This window comes from Manduca sexta, chromosome 14 (assembly GCF_014839805.1).
Source record: "Manduca sexta isolate Smith_Timp_Sample1 chromosome 14, JHU_Msex_v1.0, whole genome shotgun sequence".
NCBI classification, from domain to species: Eukaryota; Metazoa; Arthropoda; class Insecta; order Lepidoptera; family Sphingidae; genus Manduca; species Manduca sexta.
In genome coordinates this window covers 8,165,769-8,175,715 of record NC_051128.1, presented here as the reverse complement: position 1 = coordinate 8,175,715, position 9,947 = coordinate 8,165,769, and the positions used below count along the sequence as shown (strand labels likewise).

Genomic DNA, 9,947 nt, shown 5'->3' with positions numbered 1-9,947 from the left:
CTTAAGGCGGATCCGTTCATGGCTCCGCCGCAATTTTCGCTAGATGGCATTGAAGTCACAAAAGTCACATTTTTTATAATTACGTCAAAAATACTTTGTTTCTAGAAAATTTTTTGCTATATGCTAGAGGTATATACTATGCTACAATTTATCTATATATTTATTTTGCTTCATCATAACGAATATCTGAGAATAGTACCGTTTAAGTTAGCTGGCAGAAAGATCGGTATTTCGTGTACATATACGCACGCACACATATCGAAAGTAATTTTTATATAGGACCACTAGATGGTACTAATGCAGAAAACATATTTCAAGGTCTCGAAAAATTGAACGTAATCTCTCGTATCGCATCTTTGTTGGTGCATATTTATAATGGATGACGAAAAATTGGGAATAAATAAATTAAAATACTGTATTTTATAGCTTGGCAAAAAGTGTAGAAATGGAACTAATCCTTTATTTTACCTGGCAACATTATCACATTTTTGACGTTTGTGAAGTTTTATAAATAGTGTCGGTGTTGTCTTTTATTAAAATTTTGCAATAAGAACAAGAAGATACTATTCGCGATACAAAATGAATAAGCCGCGAATAATAAGGTTCGCGAGAGAAATTATATATAATACTTTTACCGACCATGTCTAGCTGAACAAGAAGCAAAACAATTCTATCGGATCTGGTAAGTGGAAGTTTATTTTGTTAATAATTTAAGTGTACTTTATAAGTTTTGATGAGTCTGGAGTGATTTTTACTACTTGCACTAAGTATTTTTCTATATCTTGCAATATATTATCAAGCCCGTAGGTAATGTTTACATTCATATGACAAAATTAGTTTAAAGATTGTCCACGTCATCTTGAGATACTTGCATCAATAATTAGTAATTACTAATTGAGGTGTAGTGTAGGTAGGTAGGTAGAGGTAGAGTGGTAAGGGTTCCACCTTACTACTGTGATTTAAATCTCATTGAGCTTATATGGGGCATAGCAAAACAGAAGCAGCTCATATTGTATAAAATATTAATGTTATAATAATGAAATGATTCATTCAAAGTACAGGTTTAATAATAATTTACAATTTAATATTCATTTATTATCCAAATCAAAAGTAATTATTTGTTTGTTAAAGGAAGCATATGTGAGTGCGTTTCAAGACATAACCGAAGATGATTGGAAAATCTCATGTCAACATGTAAGAAAAATTTAAAATGACTATTACAAGAGAGAACATACCCTGTAAGAGGACATTGAAAGAATTATAATAAATCTTAAAGATGACAGTAGTAGTTCTTCAGAATCACAGGATGACTGTCCAGCCAGCTCCAGTCATGAAAATATGGACATTGATTTTACTGAAATACAATATTTGGAAGAAAGTTTTTGGTTTTATTTGTTTTAAGTAAAATGCCACAATTCTGAAATGATTTCTCAAACTTAAAACATGACATACTCTAATTAAATTTGAATACAATGGCAAATGATTTACCAGTTTATAGTTTTATATTTTTATTATAGATAACAAATCACATTTGTCTGGCTAATTTTACAAAAGTAACACTATGTACAAATTATATTATAAATTACGAATGGAAAGAGTAGTAAATTTTTCCTCTTCTCATAGTTGCCAAATACATGCGGTGGCGAATCTGAAAATCATCAGCCATGGAACTAGGCTGACCATTGCTCTACGTACAATAATTTATTGCACAGTAGTTCTTCAGTAACCTTGGTTTCAAAATATTTCATCCATAGTGTGGAAGCTTTGTATTAGCTAAAATCTGAAATGTGAGTAGTAATATAGTATATGTTTATCCACATTACATTATCAATTCAAGTTCAATGTTTAGTCGGCCAAGTAAAAGGTGAATTACAATATTGACATATAGCAAGTTATCATGATAATTAGCATAGCATAGTAGTAGTTCACACCACCAGGTATTAATGATTACAAATACAAAACATTTATGTGAAGCATTAATTGTATCTGAACATTCCTTTTTTATTCTACTTCAATGTGTGGTGGGACCAGCAGTCTTTACCAAGAATGTTACACTAATAATTTAGTTGAGATTTTATGACACCAATCATATTTGAGGCATTCAAAATCCTATCACCCATAAATGGTAACAAAACCTTGGAATCTCCGGCCTCATGATAATACAACTAACACTATGCCAAGGAGATAAAGGTCTATGGATATTGGATACAATAAATTACCTTGTGCACTGGTGTCAATTTTTTATTTAGTTCCCATGTTGTACTTTTTCTTTCACATTAGCAAACACAGAAGAATCTCCATCTCTAATAAAATTTAAATAATGGAGACTATGCATTTCTTCACTCTTGAAATTTTTATTTTAGATTCCATTGCGTAAGCGGCTCTGTAATTTTACAGCAACTAGGTCTGTTTAAATCTATTCTTTTCAATTCATAATATTGTCCTATTGTGAAACAGTATTTATTTTTGAAACCAATAAATAGGCTTTTTTGTTATTGCTGATAATTCAAGCCTGGAAAGAAAATTGTCATGAGATAGTATGCTAATGTAAAGGCATGAGTAATCTAATAAATAATAATTCCTATATTGTGTATGGAACTTCCATTCCTAATGATGAATCTAAGTTGTGACCATATAACCTTTTTAACTAGCCCCTTACATATAAACAGTAATATATAGAGTAGCATCAATATATACCTTTTTACACTGGCAATAAATCTATCTTAGTCACCAGGTTTCTTTATTTCCGCAGTCAATTATTTGTCCCATGTATTGTCGTTTTCAATTGCAAGAAATATAATACCAGCCATATTTGGCGAGTCCACAAAGATTATCATATGAGCCACTCGCGTGTAATATCTGCAAGCTGTTATGATTGCCCACATAAAGCATATTATGTTTGTGTTATCCCTTTCAGAACAATGGTGCCAAATTTCATCACACATGCTGCATTAAAATGTGGAAACACTATGAAAACCCTTTTGTTTTCACTGGCATATTGAATTTGGAAACAATAACCCGAGTATGTTTTGGCACATTAAATGCCCACTGAAGTTCGTGCTTCGAGTCCACAATCAGTTATCAATTACCAATTGCAGGTTGTTACTAGAAATCATTTCCACAGGTAGTAGATAGGCATCGGTATCCGGTTGGGATCAATTGGTTAGTTCTGGTTCCAACGCAGCTTCAGTTGTGCTAGCACTGACGGTGCATGACGGAGCTTCATACAGATATTTTGGTATAGCACGTGTATACGTGTACATCAAAGGTGTACATACACCGAGACCACCATTATGTTGTCTTGTATCGAATCCTAAAGGCTGAACTAAACTCCTTGCAAATGTGATAACAAAAATTAGCGTCGTCGATAAATTCAAACAAAACATGAAACAGAAAATCATAAGTATTGATGGACTAAACACAAATTCGACCTCACACCCACCACATAAGGTTGTTTTAATCGCGAGTAACGTCATGTTTTGTAAAAGCCTGGAATGCAATGGCCGTCACAAGTCACGGAGGTGGTTGTAATGTACTGTTCTTATAATGAAAAAGCGGCTATTCAATTTGGCCGTATATAATACGACCGTCGAGTGAAATTTTATTTTATTTGATTTATTGTTGTAAAACAGACTTTGGTATGAGGTATTTATATAAAAAAAAATATCTTCCTGAGTTACGCTACGGCGATTGGAATTTAAGTTTTTACAAATGAAATATTTATTAATAATAGATGATTACTGTATAAAATCGAAACAAACATAGACTAATATATAATACTGGAAGATACAAACACTGAAATGAAAAATACAATTAAATATATCGGTAATATGATTATATAAACTTCTGTCAACAGAATTAATTGCTGATATGTTAACTCCTGTCGTCCAATTATTCTTTATTTAATTGAAAGCTCCATAGATGTTATTTTTATTATGTATTGTTTATTTTTTTATCTTTGAAATATTGTCTATTTACGTATTTTATCGCGGTGATATATATTATTATTTTCTCCCAATATAAGTACATATAGCATTAGGGAGAAAATAATAATATAAATCACCACGATAAAATCCGTAAATAGTTTTATTTGAAAAGTTACTGTATAAAATACGATTTTAAAGCACCTATCCCGAGGGAGAAGTTAATAAATAGAAACAAAATCATAACTTTTATTGAAAAACTATATATTATATTCTTTTATCGATCGTCACATTTACAAATTACATTATATTAAATACAGGTAAAATTCTCAGGCGATCTTATTTATAATTTTAAATCTAAAATTTTGCACAGGCAAAACCGCGTGCAATAGTAGTGACATTAACGTAATGTGATGAAACTTACTTTTTACCTTAGACCCAACAGGGTATTGAGCTGGCAACGTCCCATAGGTTCACTTCACGACCTTGACGACGGTCAATAGGAAGAGCGGCAACGTCGGTTGTAATATGTCAAATCATAAATAAGGCTTCTATCAAATACTCATAACAATGGAGGTACACGAGTGTACTTTGTTTACCGTTGTTTACTTTTCTTGACGTAAGTGAAGACGCTATTTCAAGAAATTTGAAGTGCTAATTCATTAAAATATGTACGCTTTCATGACTGTGCCTCAACTTAAAGTTGAGGTTCGTAAAAGAAATGCGTCAATTGCCGGAAAAAAAGGCTAATTTGATAGAAAGGTAAATACTATAATATTTAGGTTATAATTCGCTTATATGCCTTATTTTCTTGTTCTCGGACCTCAGTTCTTGTTTTTGTTATAGATTGCAATCTAATGACCGGAATAAAAATTTTGGTGTTGACTGCGAGATCCAAGAGGAGATCGCATATCTGAGTCCAGCCACTGATACTTTCAGAGACATAATTGCGGACACTTCTTTACCAATGATTACGAGACAAGCAATACAGGAATATTTTGAAAGTTATGTACCCATATGTAATGATTATAATCTTAGGCAGTTGTTTACAAAGATGACAGTGTAAATTTTATGTATTTAAATTGGTATACCTACACTCATATATCATGATATCTTGATAACATTATATTATATTTTCTTACTACATTATTGTTTTTGCAGATATAATACTCAGCATAAAGGACAACTCCTGTACGAATTTCGACATCTTGTGACTGCCCGCTTATTCTCACAGATGGCATTTATACCCACTTGCGAGGACAATGTAAAGCCAGTATGAAAAAAATGGTATACTTTGTGGATATAAAATTAAGTAAAGATGGAGTAATTGAAGAATGCCATTGCGATTGTGCTGCAGGCAGTGGTACTCAAGCATGTTGCAAACATGTCTCTGTATTGTTGGATGGTACACAAAAAATATTAAATTGCATCTGTCAAGTACTCAAAAATTAATGACATTCAATAGACCCAAGAAAGTATTTTATAATTCACCCATTGCAGTTCAAAATTTACCCAACAAGAGATTGACATCTTTTACTTATAACACACTAAAAGATACTTACTGATATTATGGACAGTTATGCTGATTATGTGAAAATTTTAGTAATGGGATATGATGAAAGCTCAATACCTTTATTACAGACATGTGAACCCGCAAATCCACATGGCATTGAATGGGATCGTTACACCTATGTAGATAGGACTCCAATAGATATTTTACTAGAGAAGCTATTATTAAAAATATTATATCTGAACAAATTCAGGAAGTGAGAAGAATACAAGAGCCCAAAGTGATTCCTCTGAGTGGCATGAAAGATCATGCAGGATTACTGCCAGTATGTTTCATTTAGTGTGCCACAGTAAAGCATATAAGTACCAAAAATATATGTAATCGATATGATTTTGGCCCCTAAAGCTGTGCAGACTATGTTAGTTGTGCATAGTAAAATCCAAGAAACTATTTCCATTGCCAAATATGATAGAGATTATGGACTAAAAATAAAAAAAGTGGATTCATTATATCATTTGAATATCCTTTTCTGGCTGTTTCTCCAGACGGTATATTGGGTAAAGATACTATTGTTGAGGTTAAGTGTCCATATGCTGCTAGATATTATAAAATAACCTCTGTGACTGTGCCTTACTTAAAATACTTAATGGAGAATTACATTTAAAAAGCAGCATCCATATTATGCCCAAATCCAAGGCCAACTTTATTGTTCGGGGGACTTAATATTGCAATTTTATTGTTTACACATTTGAGGATATGAAAATAATATTCATTAATAGAGATGACTCATTTATTAATGGCATGTTGACAAATTTGTTAAACTTTTATGTACATAATTTAGAACCAGAAATGTAAATAAGTATGTGTATAAGAACTATTTACAATTAATAAATAAATTGAAATAATTACATCTTTTTATCTAATATCTTTCACAATATAGTAATAGTATAATTCCTGAAATTGTAGATGTTTAGCACATAAAACATAAAAAGATTTTGCTCACTATTGGGATATAGTTATGGTCTAATTCATTTTTAAATTTTGTTTGTCTTTGTTAATCCTATTATTCTTTCTATATGAACTCTTTTGTTTGCAAGCTCCTATCTTTTATTACATTAAGACCAGGCAACTGAAATTTTTCTTTTAAGAAACTGGGAATCCTAATGGTCACATTTTTGTCTGATGAAATATATATTGTATCATAAATCCTCTGTCAGTCAGTATACTACTACCACTTTCACATTTTGCTAAAAGGTCACTTTGTTCCACTGCCTACTGATCACTTATCAATCCTGCAAATGCTTGAGAACAATATAACAGCAAGCTACCAGGTATTGCACCAACTAATAAATTAGAATTAGAATCACTGCTAAGAATAATCACATTGCTGCCATAATATTTTATTTTGTGAACCACTGGACTAAGAGCTGAGTAGACTAAATTCAATTTTTATATGATTCAAAACCTGTGTAAAACTTAATAGTGGCATTATCATCTTTATATCTATTCATAAACCCATATTTGTGTTCTTGATCAACTTGAGTGCCCTTAGATATAAATTCATGCATAATATATGTACATCCTACTGCACTGTTGTCTTCTGTTTTGACTGCTTCTTCATGATCAACTTCCAGTAAATTGTCTCTGTCACTTATTAGGTTAACTTTGCTACTTGATGGTTGTGAATCATCTACATTTGTTACTCGACTGACTTCTTCGTTCAATACGTTGTTGATGTGCCACAGCAGCTGGATTTTCTGGTTTTATCTTCGTTAAGAAGAACACAGATAGCACAGCTGTCTTTTTTAAGAAATTTTGCAAGGAGCTCATAACCTGAAATCATAAAAACAAAAATAATTAGCACGAAGTAATTAAAATTAATGGAAATAGGTAAATCACATAGAAATTCTATAGTGACTCACCTGTATAATTGATTTTCCCGTAATAATCTTTTTCTGTAAAATGCGCAACACACAATCGTGCTGTGCTACTAGCTTCGAAGTTTTTATACGTAACGCAGATTCCCATTGCTTTCTACGTTTACTTTCCTTTGGAAATAAATGTATTCCTCTGTTTTACAATTTAACGCACTGCATTGAGGCATTTGGAACAAAAGTATATTATATTCATAAACACTCAGTGATACGTCATACGATTTGACGTTTGTTTTGTCAAGCCAAGGTACAGTGCGCCCTCTGTCGTGATAAAAAGTTAGTGATTCTCCTCATTTCTATTTTCTATTTTTCCCATTACAAAATTATTTAAAAGGCATATCATATTTGATGTGTTTTTAAATGATTCATGTATATTCTACTACGATATATCCAATTTGAAAAGAATAAATAACGCCATCTCACGGTTATTTTGCTGCGACAGCGTTAATCATTTATATATAGTTCTCATTTGTGCCGGTATACTCAGTCAGCCGTCACTCACACTAACAATACGTACTTGTCAAATTTGATGAAATTTTAAAGGCCGAAATATCCATGATTATTAATTATTTTTACGTTTTTCTTTCAACTGCGAGAACTAATCACTAACTAGACGTGAATTTAAATTCTTTACTTGCCAATACTTGTTTAGTTACCCAGATTAAAGCCGAAACAAAATGTATGAAAATGGACCTTGAGGTATCGCCTTAACCGCAGCAAATTAAGAATAATATAATTTGGAGACGTATGGTATGGACGTAATAAATATGAGTGTGATATAACCTCTCTCCATCCCTGGAAGGGTATCGGCGTGATAGTATTTGTGTATGTTTAGATGCGTTCGAGAGGCGGTGCATCATCAGCACTAGGAGCTGAGAGAGCCGAGCGTGAGCGGGAACGAGCCGCTTTGTTACGTCACGCCAGAGACGAAGCCGAACGTTCCTTACAGCTCGCAGCCGCTCTGAGCGCCAGAGACACACAGCTTCGGCATGCCAGGGAACAACTTTTCGAGGTACGTCTCAAACTAATTAATTAAATATCAAAGAAGTACATCTGAATAATGTAGTATAATGTCATTTTAACAAAAATTTTAGGAGCTAAGTATAACTAGATGTAGGTAGGTATTTCAATATCTATAAGTTCTGACAAACTCAAAGTTGAAAAGCTAGTGAGTCAAATCAAATCATTTATTTAAGTTGGATGTAACTAAATCAAATATTAAGTGAGGTGTCTTCACAAATGGATTAGAATGGATTGTTGTTTCACGATGTAGTTTCAGTACAAACGCACAGTAAATAGAAAATATATACACTTTTAAAATGGACACTAAGTTACCTTGAGTGGGATTATAGCAAAAGGAAAAATAGAAAATCCTAGTACAGTGTTCTGTGTTCTTGTCCGTATTGTGATACTCTCTCTGGTTTCAGAAAATGTTGGGATTATAACGAAACACGAGTTTACACAATTACTGCAAAGTTTTGCTATTAAATATTTTTATCTATTTATTTATTTACTAGTTACACCAACGACATGTCACAATACAATATAACGATATTTAAATATATAGGAATTTTTACAGTATGAAATGCCTTTACAGGTGTATACAACATTTAAGGGTTTCAGAGCAAGAAGAAGAAAAAAATATAAGAAAGATTGCACGATAACAGTGATATATGATATAAGTGTCATAATTCCAATGAAATAAAATGGATAATGGCTTTTAGACATTGTTTGTGTATGCAGTGATGTACAAAATACCCTGTACAAAGTTTCTGGAATACAAAATACTTTTAAATTAAGTATTTCAGATACCAGATACAAAATACTTTCGAGAAAGGTATTTGAAAGACTAGATACAAAATAAGTATCTTATAAATACCTTTTAAAAATACAAATACTTTTGTAAGAAAATAACATTTGAATTTAAGTTTGTTATAGATGATCATTATAGATTACGAGAATAAATATTTTAATTTTAAGTTAGACTTAAGCAAAACCAACTCTTCATACATCTTATCACTCATTTTCCTTCGATGAGGCCTCATGATCATACCCCCAAAAAGAAAAAGAGTCGTTCCACAGTATGTATTTTAAGATTATTTATTGCAGGGTAAGTATTTAAGCTCTTTAGGCTTATGTCTTTATTATTTAGGTATTGCTGTGTTTCTAAGTCAGCAGCGCTGGCAGTAGACCCCGTGTTTTCGCCACTTTCAATAGAGGAATCAGAATCCTCTAAAAACATGTAATAAGATTCATCCTTTTACTTTTTTTTAATATCACCTTCTACATTGTCCGAAGCCTCAGATTCTTGCTTTTCAGATCGATTTATTTTTCGTGTTTCAGTCAGGATAAGTTCTGTTACATATTCTTTACGCTGTTATGGTACCCACAACATTTTAAAAAACGGATCGGATCGAACGGAAGTATATAGTATAAAAATAGATAAAGTAGCTGAATAAAATAAAACTTACGTTTCCATATTTGCGATCTCGAATTTCACAAAAGTATACGAAAAATAACTGATTTCAAATCAATCATAATTATTCATAACAGCCGGTGAAATTTGTAGAAAGAAAGAGT

The 9,947-nt window shown here is 32.1% G+C and overlaps 3 long non-coding RNA genes across 4 annotated transcripts; 2 read left to right on the top strand and 1 right to left on the bottom strand.

Annotated features, from left to right (window-relative positions):
* The first annotated feature begins 531 nt into the window (after window positions 1-531).
* LOC119189340 lies at window positions 532-1,378 on the top strand. Its single transcript, XR_005112349.1, has 2 exons — window positions 532-682; window positions 1,132-1,378. It is a non-coding gene; the product is annotated as an uncharacterized LOC119189340 (long non-coding RNA).
* Window positions 1,379-4,225: 2,847 nt separating this feature from the next.
* On the top strand, window positions 4,226-6,338 carry LOC119189338. 2 transcript variants are annotated; one of them, XR_005112347.1, is made up of 4 exons: window positions 4,227-4,685; window positions 4,770-5,008; window positions 5,085-5,328; window positions 5,565-6,338. It is a non-coding gene; the product is annotated as an uncharacterized LOC119189338 (long non-coding RNA). The 2 variants fall into 2 exon arrangements; XR_005112346.1 differs by having other exon boundaries at window positions 4,226-4,685; window positions 4,770-5,328.
* A 337-nt stretch (window positions 6,339-6,675) lies between these two features.
* On the bottom strand, window positions 6,676-8,020 carry LOC119189342. The gene is made up of 2 exons (XR_005112351.1): window positions 7,356-8,020; window positions 6,676-7,266 (listed from the first exon to the last, which is right to left on the bottom strand). It is a non-coding gene; the product is annotated as an uncharacterized LOC119189342 (long non-coding RNA).
* Between the last annotated feature and the right edge of the window lie 1,927 nt (window positions 8,021-9,947).